Source organism: Periplaneta americana, chromosome 13 (assembly GCF_040183065.1).
Source record: "Periplaneta americana isolate PAMFEO1 chromosome 13, P.americana_PAMFEO1_priV1, whole genome shotgun sequence".
NCBI lineage: Eukaryota > Metazoa > Arthropoda > Insecta > Blattodea > Blattidae > Periplaneta > Periplaneta americana.
This window is the reverse complement of record NC_091129.1, coordinates 128707605-128723249: the sequence shown is the minus strand read 5'-3', so window position 1 is coordinate 128723249 and position 15645 is coordinate 128707605.

Below are 15645 nucleotides of genomic sequence, written 5' to 3'. Positions count from 1 at the left end.
GAACTGTACTAGACCGAAACAATATGACGTATTTGGCTGATCTGCGATTGATTGAAAGTCAAAGCCAATATACGCTATAAAATATAGTCCCGTAAATATTTTAACATAACTAATGCTTTTACACATATTAGATAAATTCAAGTCAGTGCAATGTAATTAACCATTATCCTTGATTAAAAGAAGCCTAATGTATCTATACATTAATGTGTACTTGATCTTTCCTGTTTACCATTCCACTCGGTAATGAATTTTGGAATAATATTCGGGGGAAATTTCACAGATAGTAACAGTATATTCCTATTACAAAAAAGAGTAATTAGAATAATAGTAGGTGCCAAATATAGAGAATCTTGTAGGACTATTTTCAAAAAACTACAAATAATGCCCATAGCTTCTCAGTATATCTTTTCGTTAATAATCTTCCTCTTATGTATTTGTGAAAACTTTGGAACTAATTCAACAGTTCATAGTATAAATACACGTCAAAAAAATTACTTTCATACTCCATCGGCAAGACTATCGTGCTATCAAAAAGGAGTGCGTTATATGGCAGTAAAAATGTTTCATGGCCTCCCTATCTATATAAAAAATGAAACTCAAAACATAAGATTATTTAGGGCCAAATTGAAGAAGTACCTAATTTCTCACGCCTTCTATTCTGTAGGTGAATTCATGACATTCAATAACGCTTCATGAAACTGATACTAAAACTTTGTGTTGTACTAGTAGACTATATTGTAAATCTCTTCTGTATATATTTCATCTATAAATTAAGACTTTATAATAGTATTAAGTTTTTTGACTTGTTCCATATTCTAGCTGTGAAGCAATGTATGAATACCATGGAATGTTAATAAATACAATACAATACAATACAATAATACATTAGTATTTTTTTGGATTGAACAGATATTAATAAATGTCTGTATTATGTCAGAATGTGTGCTGCGATAATAATAAAATTCATGTATATAATTTATTTCTCTATCACATAAGTTTAGCCCGTACTTACACTAATTCTTATTATTGATCAAAGATGGTTATAATACCATTATTTTTTCTAAGGGATCCGTATTAATCTATTTAAATCTTAGCATATTTGTCTGAGAAAGTTTAAATTGGAACTATAATTTTATAGACAATAATTATATATTAAAAAAGGTTTCGAAAACATGTCGTTTAAATAGAAAAAGTTATTGCGTAAGAAAACAAAATCCTTAAGAACTAATGTCGAGTAATTTTCTGTTTTTATGTGTTACTTTTTATAGAAGGCTACTTTATCCTATGTCTATTAAACGTAGGTTATCCCCTAATGAAATGACATAGGCTATAGACGCCAAGTCGGAAAAATTCATTATCACATTATATTATATATTATAATATTTTGTTTATATTGATTTAAAAATGTGAAAATAAAAATAATATAAATAAATATTTGGATAATAATTATTTATAGCCTAATAATAAAATGATTATGTTCGTTATATTGTTCGATTTTCCACATGATCAGGGTTCAGTCTTAATCATATCAACTGGTTAAAATGCAAACGTACGAAATTTTCCACCCATATTTATTCCTACAATTTTATTAGTGCAAACTCACAGTGGACTTCACAGAAGATTCATCAGTCTGTTCAAATACGAGGATAATAGTGCGCTTCATAGGCGACCGAATTCTCAAACATAACTTGATTTTAAATTCAAAACAGAGTGTCACATCCAGTTATTTGCTGCCTGTTGTCCTTTGTCCTCAACTTAATCGAACCCAACTCTGGAGAATACCCAGAATAAATCAAACAGCAGAACAGCATAAGCCGAGTGTGTGACACAGAAACTTGCGCACCAATCTGTGAGAAACATTTTAACATGCGGTTACCTTGCAGTCTGAAATTCGTACCACAGCAGTTACAGTTCTATATCAAATGGAGTTCTATCATAATGTTTCTTTAACCTTGCGTTTCTGGTAAATTCTACCCTTATCTACTACCGAATTGTTGCTAAATGTAGCCTACCTAAAAATTTGGAAGCCGTCATTTCTTGAATTAAGATACATCATCGAGTACACATGCGTTTATTTGTCATCACTAAGAATATCCAATAAATATTTAATAGGCTATAACATATCGGGTGCCTAAAAATGATTGAATCGTTTTCATTATTCTTTAAGGGAACCAGGTAGTGATTAGGAGTCAAAACCCCGATATTTTATTTTGTGTTTAAATAAAAGCAAAGAACTTGCTCTTTAAAACCGTATGAATATTGTGTGGGGTATTTCTGCAGATAAGTCCTTTAAGTGGCCTCATTAAATCTAGCGGTGCATGTATTTCATACATTCTTTTTTTTAACGCAGTTTTCAATAAGTTGACATTTTTGAAACTTGGGTGCATTTTTCTCTGAAACTACTCAATCAATTTACATGATATTTTTACAGTGTTTTCTTCAACCTATGTTCTACATAGTAGACCTATGGGTATAAGAATATCACACAGATAACGCGAGGAAAAAATGTATATGGATTGAAAAAAATTGCAAAAAGTATTAAACAAAGTTCAATATTTTTTCTGTTTCACTAGGGGTGAAATATTAAACTAAATTTTGCTTCAGAATTTACAATATACATTACTAGATAACTTAAAAAAATACAAAGTATATGAGTGAAGATTGTAGGAAGTAATGTGCACCTGAAGAATTAGGTACACTTAGCAAAGTAGGAAAACAGGTTATCAGTGAGGACCTCTCTTTTGCACTTGGATAAGGAACTAATTAGTTGTCTTTTATACCACTGAATTCAGAATGATTGATTGTATAAGCATGGAAATTTTTATTCCACTCTGAGCACTAAAAGCCTAGAAATATTGAACTAAACCTTTGTAGTGAAATTTTTTAATTGAACAGGGCATCATTACCCACTCCCCTTAATGGCCGTAGTTTTAGAGATATGATGATTGCGTTTAGTGTTATAAATAAGTACAACGGAAAGTCAAAAAGTAACCTTAATAGGCCTAATTGTTTTATTAATTGAATATGTGCAATAAGATTACAAACACTTCATCGCTTTTCAACATAGTATAATAGGAACACTTGCATTGGACGTAGTGGGGATTATGTTGAAAAGTGATGAAGTGTTTGTAATAGAAGAGAGTTTTTTGCTTTGCTACTAATGGCTCCTCTAGACGTATTGACATCACAGCGTATTCCCAGGCTACCAAGAAAGGATATATAATTAATCCTACCATAAGGATTGAAACGGGGAGTAGCCAGCCGGAGGATGTCAATAAAGAAAAGATCAACATTTATCTGCCAATAGTTGATTACTTCAAAGCAAAATACCAGCTTGAAGACATTGAGGTGATTGGTCTTCTTATTGGAGCTCGTGGTGTGATTCCCAAGTTCTTTGAAAGCTTCAGGAAGACTTTTGAACTACCACAGACACTTACTGCTGACATCATAACTTCAGTTTTGAAACGCTCTTGCCAAATTCTGAGTCATCATATTCACTCTGTTTAATTTTTTTTTCTTCACTTTATAATTCATATATGTTTATTTTAATTTTCTTTCTACAAAATTTATGTAAATATTTAATATTGTAAAATTCATGTAGGAGAGTATACTGAGTCCTTCTGGGCTACCTCCAATGGGAGGCAGTTATTATCTTATCTATATGTACATATTCAATTAATAAAACAATTATCAAGGTTACTTTTTGACTCTCTCTCGTATCTCTCAAAGTTTTATTTGATGGCAAGCATATGTTTCCTCCTGCAGCCGCGAGAGCTTTACAGCTGTAAGATGACGACAAACAGTGAGAAGGCATATGATCTCCTCGAATTTAATTCAAGTCAATGTGTCATAAAGGTTCGGCTACATTTTAGAACGAAGTTCCACAAAGATCCAACCAATGCCAAATCCATTCGTTGAACAGTTTATACCTACGGGATGCCTCTGTAGTAGGAAATAAACCGGTCGTTCTCCTGTGCCTAAAGAAACAATTGAACGCATAAGGACCAGTTTCGCATTCGCGTTCGCGTTCGTGACTTCTTAAACACTAGACTGCGAGGAAAACAAAGGGAATACAAGGAGAACAAGGGGAATGCAAAGAAAACAAAGGGGATGCAAGGAGAACAAGGGAAATGCAAGGAAAACAAAGGGAATGCAAGGAGAACAAGGGAATACAAGGAGAACAAGGGGAATGCAAGGAAAACAAAGGGAATGCAAGGATAACAAGGGAAATGCAAGGAAAACAAAGGGAATGCAAGGAGAACAAGGGAATACAAGGAGAATAAGGGAATACAAGGAGAACAAGGGAAATGCAAGGAAAACAAAGGGAATGCAAGGAGAACAAAGGAATACAAGGAGAACAAGGGAATACAAGGAGAACAAGGGAATACAAGGAGAACAAGGGAAATGCAAGGAAAACAAAGGGAATGCAAGGAGAACAAGGGAATACAAGGAGAACAAGGGGAATGCAAGGAAAACAAAGGGAATGCAAGGAGAACAAGGGACATGCAAGGAAAACAAAGGGAATACAAGGAGAACAAGGGGAATGCAAGGAGAACAAGGGGAATGCAAGGAAAACAAGGGAATGCAAGGAGAACAAGGGAACGACAAGGAGAAAAGGGGGAAGACAGGGAAAACAAAGAGAAGACATGGAGAACAAGGGGAGTACAATGAGAACAAAGGGTCCAAAAGGAGAACAAGGGGAAGTCAAAGAGAAAAAGAGGAATACAAGGATAACGGGGATGCAAAAAGTACAAGGAGAATACAATGAGAACAAATAGACAAGGAGAACATGAGGAAGACAAGGATAAGAAAGGAAACATAATGAGACCAAGGGGAATACTAGGAAAACAAAGGGAATGCAAGGAAAACAAGGAAGTACAATGAAAACAAAGGAACGTCAAGGAGAAACGGGGGAAGACAGGGAAAACAAAGAGAAGACATGGAGAACAAGGGGAATACAATGAGAACAAAGGGTCCAGTCCAAAAGGAGAACAAGGGGAAGTCAAAGAGAACAAAGGAAATACAAGGATAACGGGAATGCAAAAAATACAAGGAAAATACAATGAGAACAAATAGACAAGGAGAACATGAGGAAGACAAGGATAAGAAAGGAAACACAAGGAGAACAGGGGGAAATACAAGGAGAAGACGATGTGAACCAGGAGAATACAATTACAAGGGAAAATAAGCCTACGAGGACAAGGGGAATACAAGGAGTCCAAGGCGAACGGAAGTTGCATTTGATGTGATGGTAAATTTCCAAGTTATCCCCCACTCCTCTATACTTTGTAAGAAATGGAATGGAATTTACGGGAGGAGGATACTATGGCCCAGCACTGCGACCTGTTACGATCTACTACGCTAATACTTAGAGAGGAGAAACACGTATTTTTTATATCAAATGGTATCTAGCTTTTTGGGATCGTTACAAATGACAATTAGCCTACGTGACATTTGACTATTTGCAACTCCAACTAGCGGGATACCTTCTTCTTTCACTCTACCTTTCTCACCTGAAAATGAAGGTATAACTTCCCTTAAAAATGAAATTACAGTATTTATATACATTATTCATTTTTTACTAGCAGTGAAAAAATTGTAATCTGAACCTATTCCGAACATAGAAGATGCTACTCAGTGCTATGTTACAATAAAAACAAACATAGCATCTATCTTCAAGTTCACACCTGTGGAGTAACGGTCAGCGCGTCTGGCCGAGAAACCAGGTGGCTCGGGTTCGATTCACGGTCGGGGCAAGTTACCTGGGTGAGCTTTTTTCCGGGGTTTTCCCTCAACCCAGTATGAGCAAATGCTGGGTAACTTTCAGTGCTGGACTCCGGACTCATTTCACCGGTACTATCATCTTCAGCACATTCAGACCTAAATAACCTTAGATGTTGATAAAGCGTCGTAAAATAACCTACTACTCTATCTTCAATCTCTTTGAGAAGAGATTGTCTCCTAACAGACTGTTTCCTTCGTCACGAAGACTCCATACCCCCAGTTCTCTCCATGCAACCCCTGAAATTAATGTAGCGTCTGGGGCCCTCCCCCCTACTCCAGTGTAATGTGGCGGAAGGTGTCGCGGGCATCCGCGCGTGGCTAATTCCTACAACGAGCAGGATAATTAATGTCAGTTTTTATATTGATAATTAATAATAATCTGTTGGCTGTTTAACAAGACTGCCATTGCATTAACGCAGAGAAGCGAGCGCAGATTTCAAGGAACAGCAAACCCAGAAGAAAAAAATGGGAATGTATTTTTCAGACGAATAAATCTGACTTCCTGCAGGTGTAAGAATGACGCGGTAATATTGCAAAATTTATGCAGAGATTTGCAGAGTTCTCAGCTTTAACGCATGCCATAGTTGAGGATTTTAGTTCCGCACAGGATCATGTCAGTAAATGAAAGAGGGAAGGAGATAAATAAATTAAGAGACACAACAACCTTGCATTGGGTCATGATCATGGAACTCACCGAAATGTATATAAGCTGCAAATGCATGCATTAATTGTTTCTCTTCGAGAATGACACTATCACTATAGATTTCAATAATTGTTATCGGGGGAAAGGTTAAAACAGCAAAGTAATTCACAAGAATTTATACGAGAAGAAGCATAGCTCATAACCAGAGTCTTGCGTTTGGTTGCCTAAAGCCTCCAAGTAACCAGAAATAGTGTAGGCCTAGGTATTCATTCATTCATTCATTCATTCATTCATTCATTCATTCATTCATTTATTTTATTCCATAGATCTTACATGAGCAATGAAGCTTTAAGATGTGGAACAAGTCAAAATTTTACAATATTACAATTACAATTTTTACAAATTTTTATAGTTTTACAATTTAGTAATTTTCTACAATTTTTACAATTTTGTGCAATTTTTTACAATATTTTGGCGAGATATAGTGAGATGAGGTGAGGTCCGAGGATTCGCCAAAATATTACCCGGCATTTGCCTTTTGGTTTGGGGAAAACCTCGGAAAAACCCAACCAGGTAATCAAATCAAAGGGGGGTAATCTAATCAAAGGGGTTGATGCCAAGGACTCGCCATAGACCATCCGGCTTCAGTCCCACGGCTGTGGAAAACCTCGGAAGAAACCAAAGACCAAAAGGGAGGTCCAACCCAAGCCCGAACGCAGCTCTGTATGGAGTAATCTAGACATCGGATTTTTAGGCACTAAAAATTGCAGTTTTAGGCGCCTAAAATAAGCTCAAATTTTGTAAAATTAGGCTCTATTTTAATGAAAATAGGCATTTTAGGCACATCAAGGTATCATACTTATTTCTTTCACTGAAAGTTTTAGTTATGCACTAAAATACGCACAAAAAAGTATGTTTACACATTAAAAAAGAATACTATATTATATTTATAAACAGAGCTGCACAAATGTAATATATTGAAACTAATGAAATAATGATTATTGATATCAAGATTACTCATTTTAAGTTATTGAAATTCAGTTCCATGCTCAGACTTTATTATAATTATCTGCACAGTACACCACCAGAATTTTCAGAATTTTTTCTAAATTCTCCACAGTTAATCTTTGCCTTTTGTCACTGAGAACCATTTTGAAAGCAGAAAAACTTCTTTCAACCGAAACTGATGTGAGAGGCGCAAATTTTAAATTAGGTACAATAGAAACATCAATACTTACTGGAACATTTACACTTTCCCCCGATATCACTCTTGATACTTTTTCCAACAATGAAAATCCTACATTCTTATTTAATAGGCCTACGTTGTCCCACTTATTTTTAACTTTTTTCCCAGTTTCGCCCAAAGCAGAATGTATGTTTACTTGAGCTTCCTTTACTATTGCTATTTGGCTACAAAGAGATTGTTTTTCACGTTCTAATTGTTCAATGCTTGCAGGTATGAAAGAAAAGTTTGATGTTATGTAGGCAATATCGTTTTTCACTCGTGAGTCATTCAGACAATCTTTCACTGCTTTCACACACGCTGCACTATCAGTTTCAGGTAATTTATCAATAACTGTGACCACTTCTTTAAAATACTTAGAATAATACACCACTGACTGAATCCAGGTTCCCCATCGTGTAACAACCGGCTGAGGTGGGAGTGGGATATCTGGAAAGTTCTCTCTGAATATTGAAATCCTGGATGGGGCTTTACAAAAACATTTTTTGTGTTAGAAATAAACGAATTGACAAGAGGAAATTCATTCCGGATTGTTTCAGAAACCCTGTGAAGGCCATGTGCTAGACAGGTTACATGCGTGAGGTTAGGATAAAATGTTTTAAGAAGTGGAGCTGCAGCAACCATGTATGAGGCAGCATCAGTACAAAACAACAGAACTTTAGAATCGTCTATATTACCTGAGTATAAAGACTGTAGGCCTTTATTTACAAAATAAGCAATGGCTTGGCTATTCACTTTCGAAAGTTCCTCAACACATACGAGGTGTGGAATCGAAGGTCCATCAGGACTAAGTTTTCCTACTACCATATTTGCTATATACCTATTCATAGGATCTGAGGTTTCATCCACAGAGACCCATATGTAAGAATCACCTATATCCTCCCGAATGGAAGCTAAAGTTTCATTGTATATTCTGTCTAAGAAATTTTTTCTTAGGGTCGACTCAGATGGGATATTTTGTTTGCAGTATTTTTGTAAAAACTGTCTTAAAACCGGATTTTCAATTGCATTCCAAGGAATGTTAGCAGCAACAAACGCTCTGGTTAAATCAGCATAGAAATTGCTGCTGAGATTGGATGAAGTAGGCTGTGTTAGTAAAGTTTGTTGCAGTTGATTTTTCTGCTGAGCTTTAGCCTTATGAGCCGCTCCTTGCACATGCTGCTTTAGGTGGCACTTCTTTTCTTGCGAAATCTAAAAATAATCCTAATTGTTGTATTGCCGTATTTCTATCACAAAGCTAGTGGGTTCGAACAATCAAAATTTTAATGATCTGCAAATACTTTAACTATCGTAATTTAAAAGGTTAAAGTGTAGTGGTCTTAAAAAGAATTATACCTCAGGATAGCTCAGTCAATGTATAAATATTATAGGCCTACTCATTAAAATTAATAGAATTTATATATTTCAACTATTGTTGCATACCTGTTTGCTACAAATCTTGCAGAATATTATTTTTCCATCATAAGTGAATTCTGAATATTCTGTTAGCCATTGCCGGATCAATGTAGATTTTGCACTTATATTTTTCGGCATTATCGCGTTAAACTTCACAGGAAAACGTCCTACCGCTCAAAACTTCTCAACACAAATAAGGTGAGGGAAAGAGCAACTGTTAACGAGGATTCAAATGAACCGTTGTTATTGAGATTCAATTGGACAAAAATACAAAGTTCCACTTATTGTTGCATTTCCTGGTAGTGTTAACACTAGGAGGGCCATTCTTTTAAATATTTTGTAACGGTTTACCCTACTAATTCGCAGTTTTACGACTTTTCATAAATATTTCAAAAACACTCTTTCTCCAAAAATTGTGATTTTATGACACTCTGAAGGGCAGTACAACTAATCGGTTTCAGACCGAAAACAGTCATTTTTATAGTATAGTATATCTCTGAATCGGTAGCAGCACATGTTGTGATTGTTGCCTGCTTCAAAACTAAGGTTGGTTCTTTGTCGGCATTTATGCCTCCAAACATGTTAAATTCGGTGAACTCTATTGCGAGTGTCGTGAGATTCAAAACATTTTGTTTCCTTTATCAATGGTTTCATGGCCGGTGTGAAGCAAACTTTCCACTTTTTAAATGCCTTAAATTTCGCAGTGAATGCATATATAAATTATAAAAAGTAAGAGTAAAATGCGAAACTTTACAGTGAGTTAGGCATTTTTAGGCGAATATTAATAAATTAGGCTCTAACAACCGTTTTAGGGCATTTTAGGGCACTATAAAACTCTTTGAATACCTTTCAATTTCCATGAAACACAAATATTAATAATTATTTTTACTTTTCTCCTAAAGAAACAAAATAGGCATTTGCCCTAGAATCCGATGTCTGGTAATAACACAGTCTAGTCTACATCACGAAGCTTGAGTTGTGAGGGTGCTAGGAACAATAGACTGTGCCGGTACTATTTCACATTGTCTGTAATGAGGCGATATTAGCGATCCTAGTGGTTAGCAACTATCTATGGATGCATATTTACTACGTATTGAGCTTCATGACTGTGGTAATAGCTCGGCGGCATCCAACGCTACTTAGTTCAGGTCTGCTGTTCAGTGAACATACGAAAACAAAACAAAGCTACACAGTTGGAAATGAGTGCTCCAATAGAAGAGTCATTAAGAAAGAAAAAAATATATTTTATCAGAAAAAAGGATTTTTTTTTTAAATTTGAAACACTTAAAATGTTTACAGTTCGACTCAAACCGTCATTTGTAGAATAAAATTATCACAAGCGATCACGTGAGATGTTTTCTGATGAAAAACAGAGAATATATATATATATATATATATATATATATATATATATATATATATATATATATAGTTCGGATTGTGTACCTAATATAGGCTACAGAGTGAACCAAAATTCGCGCACAAGCTTTCCGTGGTGCAATGTCTTGTTATAAAATAAGAACACAATAATAGTCTAGTTATCGATAAAGTATCCTAAGCCTCAGTTTCGTAATTTGTCTCAACACGGTTCATTAGTTCCACAGCCAGATATATTGATCACTTGTCCCTAAAGGTAAATAACTCAACAAGGTAAGATCACGATCTGGTGCTGAAAAGTTAGCCTCATGCATAAATAGACCACCCAGCCGTGGTGAGTATCGTCCCAGTTCCAACACATGAACGTCACGTACAGTTTATTTCTTGTCTGTTCCCAGAGATGAAATTGCGTCTGGATTGAATTCTCTCCCTGTGAAGAGAGCTCAATTTTTCTGCATCTATTGAATTCCGACACTTGGGCTACGAGCGATATGGTAATTATTTCAAGTAGTTGTGTTATTTCAATAGAAATTTAACCACGACTGAATGGAAATAAAGGACCCGATGACATTTTTGTTTGGCTTGGATACATCTAGAAATGATCGCAATAAAGTTTATTTGGTATGTTAATGTTAACATATCATACTTTCTTGAAACAAACATGTTATTTTAATTCCGAAAGGTTAATGATTTTATGTTTATGCTTTGTTTTAACTAAGAAAATATTTTTTCTGTAGTACTGTGAAAAATATGTACCGTATACATAAGCTATATGATTAGATTTACTGTAATAACAGAGTGCCTCAATTTCTTTCTTAATAGAGCGTTATTACGCCTGTAATTGAAGGGGTTTTTTTGGGGGGAAAGGGGGGAAACAACCATAGTCCAAAAACATAAATTTTCAGGAGAAACAAAAGAAACTATATATATATATATATATATATATATATATATATATATATATATATATATATCTGGCATGAGTGTTGTTGACACTTCAAGTATGAAATTCATAATATTTCTTAAGGTGTTGTAGAAACTTGGGAAAACTGAAGTACATTGCGACGTCGGGGGAACGGGTTCAATTCCCGGTCAGGTGGGGATTTTAATAATGTTTAAATAACGTAGCTAATTTTTATATAAGTTACCTGTCTGAATTCAATTAAAAAAATGGAACAATTTATAGCCTATCCAACATCTAGGGGGTTAATACTTGGTTCGACTTGGAGAAATGTGTATTTTTTTTATTTTAGTAGGTTATTTTACGACGCTTTATTAACAGCTTAGGCTATTTAGCGTCTGAATGAGATGAAGGATAATGCCGGTGAAATGAGTCTGGGGTCCAGCACCGAAAGTTACCCAGCATTTGCTCATATTGGATTGAGAGAAAACCCCGGAAAAAACCTCAACCAGGTAACTTGCCCCGACCGGAAATCGAACCCGGGCCACCTGGTTTCGCGGCCAGACGCGCTAACCATTACTCCACAGGTGTGGACAAGAGACATGTGTATGTATATGTATGTATGTATGTATGTATGTATGTATGTATGTATGTATGTATATATAGGCCTATATAGCTTATTCATACTACATTACTTCATTTATAAGTCACAGGACATAACACGATGCTTTATTTCCACAACTAATGCAAAACGTGTCTCATTAGCCTAATTTAAACTGAATCAAGTTAATGTCCAATTTCATGATTTAAGTAAGCCCTGAGTATTGTATCGCTTCATACAGACCATTTCTATCACGGAGAGAACGCCTGCTTCTCATGCAGTCGGTCACATGTTTCATTTGGCCGTCATGCATTCCTTGAAATTGTTTTTCTTTCTTCTTTCTTTTGTTTTGTTTTATTTATAATCTTTACCGCACGGCATATATTTTACGCTGAATTCTTTTCGCTGGCAGTCGTTCTAGCTATATAGGAACGACATACAACGAAACAGAACGAATGTTACCTCAATATGTGGTTCGCTTTTGAACCTAATCGCTCGTCCTCTGATCACGCTGAGACTTCGAAAATATTTATGCGCCATCAATTGTTTCTAAGACTGTAGGCCTATATCCCTGTTTTCTTGCGGTCAGTTTAGCTATGATACCCTAAATGGCAATTCAAGGCTTTGTTTACAATGTACATTAGTCCTCTAGTGTAACGTTTGACTTTCAGTTCGTCAGGTCCATTGACCTATTTTCCAATTCCCTTTGGCTTCTTAGATTGGCCTTCTTTGCTGAAATACTTTTCGAACACTTAAAATACTTTGAATAGTAGTTTGCAAGGCCAAGATGTTAACATAATAACAGCCAGGGATGAAATGGACGGATTTATAAGAAAACTTGGTTTCTGATCAATATCACTTGATAAAAATGAATTTGATTCATTCCATTGTTTCAAAGAACTTATGAAACATATAGCTTCGTAGGCCTTCCTTATGATACGACAAATACTGAGTTTGTTTTTGCGGACATGTAAGTTTCCACAAATTTAAACAACAGCTTATCGAACATTTTTCGGAAGAAACTCAAAAATAATCATGAATCAGATATGAATACTGAATCCGTTCTTAGACAGTTGCTTTCAACTGGCTGAAATTCCAGATAATATTAAGGAAAGACTCATTTAAATATATTCCTACTGTTTAAATTATAACATTCTTTTTTTTTCCGCAGAGCGTCAACCAGTTTTGGATCAAAAGAATGTAAGAATACCTCGAGCTTGTACAAGAAGCTCTTACATTTTTCGTAATATTTGCAACCTCATATTTATACAAAATAAGTTTCTCGTCTATGATTGCCAACAAAACAAATGCGAGAAATGTCTTTGAGCGTGTATATGATAGCAATGTGTGTATCGGATACAGGGTGAGAAGATACTTCCTCAAAGACCAGCAAATTTACCGTATTAATTATTTTTTTACCTTATAACTACTGACTTATTATTTTTATTTTTATGTTCAACGATTCAGATGAATGCAAAGGAAACTGTTCATGACAAAGTACAAAAAAGATACTTCAACGGTATGAATATATGCTGCGAATTTTGGAGGAGAGATGGCCCAAATGTACAATCAGTTGGGATGCTCCTCAAGCGCGAAAGGGCCCAGAAGACTTGGTATGAAGGATGAAGAGGGGTTTGGAAAAAGGACAATGGGAGGATAGGAATATCTGGAAAAGAGGGATTAATTAAAGTGCTGTAAAGTCGAAAGCCTGCAAAAAGTGAAAGATAAGTAATTTTCAATTGTGTAAATGCATGTTTTTAAATATACGTTTTTATGTTAACCCTTAAATTGGCAATGTATCCTATAGGATACAACAGGTTAATAGGTTCTATGCTATAATTTTAATAGAACAATAGAAAAAAATTTAAGAAGGGAGACAAGACTAACTGTAGTAACTTTCGAGGAATATCACTTTTGTTGACGTCGTACAAAATTTTGTCGAATATCCTTTTGAGAAGATTAATTCCATATGTAGATGAAATTATTGGGGATCATCAGTGTGGTTTTCGGCGTAATAGATCGACTATTGATCAGATTTTTTGTATTCGACAGATATTGGAGAAAAAATGGGAGTATAAGGGTACAGTACATCAGTTATTCATAGATTTCAAAAATGCATATGACTCGGTTAAGAGAGAAGTTTTATATGATATTCTTATTGAATTTGATATTCCCAAGAAACTAGTTCGATTAATTAAAATGTGTCTTAGTGAAACTTACAGCAGAGTCCGTATAGGCCAGTTTCTATCTGATGCTTTTCCAATTCACTGCGGGCTAAAGCAGGGAGATGCACTATCACCTTTACTTTTTAACTTCGCTCTAGAATATGCCATTAGGAAAGTTCAGGATAATAGACAGGGTTTGGAGTTGAATGGGTTACATCAGCTTCTTGTCTATGCGGATGACGTGAATATGCTAGGAGAAAATCCACAAACGATTAGGGAAAACGCGGAAATTCTAGTTGAAGCAAGTAAAGGGATAGGGTTGGAAGGAAATCCCGAAAAGACTTAATATATGATTATGTAAATGAATATAGTACGAAATGGAACTATAAAAATTGGAGATTTATCTTTCGAAGAGATGGAAAAATTCAAATATCTTGGAGCAACAGTAACAAATATAAATGACACTCGGGAAGAAATTAAACGCAGAATAAATATGGGAAATGCGTGTTATTATTCGGTTGAGAAGCTTTTGTCATCTAGTCTTCTGTCAAAAAATCTGAAAGTTAGAATTTATAAAACAGTTATATTACCGGTTGTTCTGTATGGTTGTGAAACTTGGACTCTCACTTTGAGAGAAGAACAGAGATTAAGGGTGTTTGAGAATAAGGTTCTTAGGAAAATATTTGGGGCTAAGAGGGATGAAGTTACAGGAGAATGGAGAAAGTTACACAACGCAGAGCTGCACGCATTGTATTCTTCACCTGACATAATTAGGAACATAAAATCCAGACGTTTGAGATGGGCAGGACATGTAGCACGTATGGGCAAATCCAGAAATGCATATACAGTGTTAGTTGGGAGGCCGGAGGGAAAAAGACCTTTGGGAAGGCCAAGACGTAGGTGGGAAGATAATATTAAAATGGATTTGAGGGAGGTGGGATATGATGGTAGAGACTGGATTAATCTTGCTCAGGATAGGGACCAATGGCGGGCTTATGTGAGGGCGGCAATGAACCTGCGGGTTCCTTAAAAGCCAGTAAGTAAGTAAGTAAGTAAGTAATAGAAAAAAATTGGTAAAGAAATTAAAATTTCACAATACTATAATATTGCACAACATATAAAATATGGACATTGCGACAGTTGTTTTCTCTACAGTCCGACACGGTCTGATAAACTAGTGTGAGAAATGAAGTTTTGCCAATTTAAGGGTTAATAGTAGTATAATACAATTTAAGGATATAGTAGGCCATGACGAGAAATACAAAGGCCTATATTTAGTTCGTTCTTTTCTTGTTATTTCATAGTTTTCAACAATTAATTTATTTAGTTATGATTTTTGGATGTGAAGTATAAGTTGATGGGAACATGTGATGATGTTAGTGGCACTTGAATGTAAGTTTTATATATTTATTTCTCCAATATAGAATATTGATAACCACATGAAAGAACTGTTTACATTGGCAACCAGTATTATAATGTTGTCATGAATGAAATTGACGTTAATCCATCCATAGTTCTGGGATATCTGAGGATACG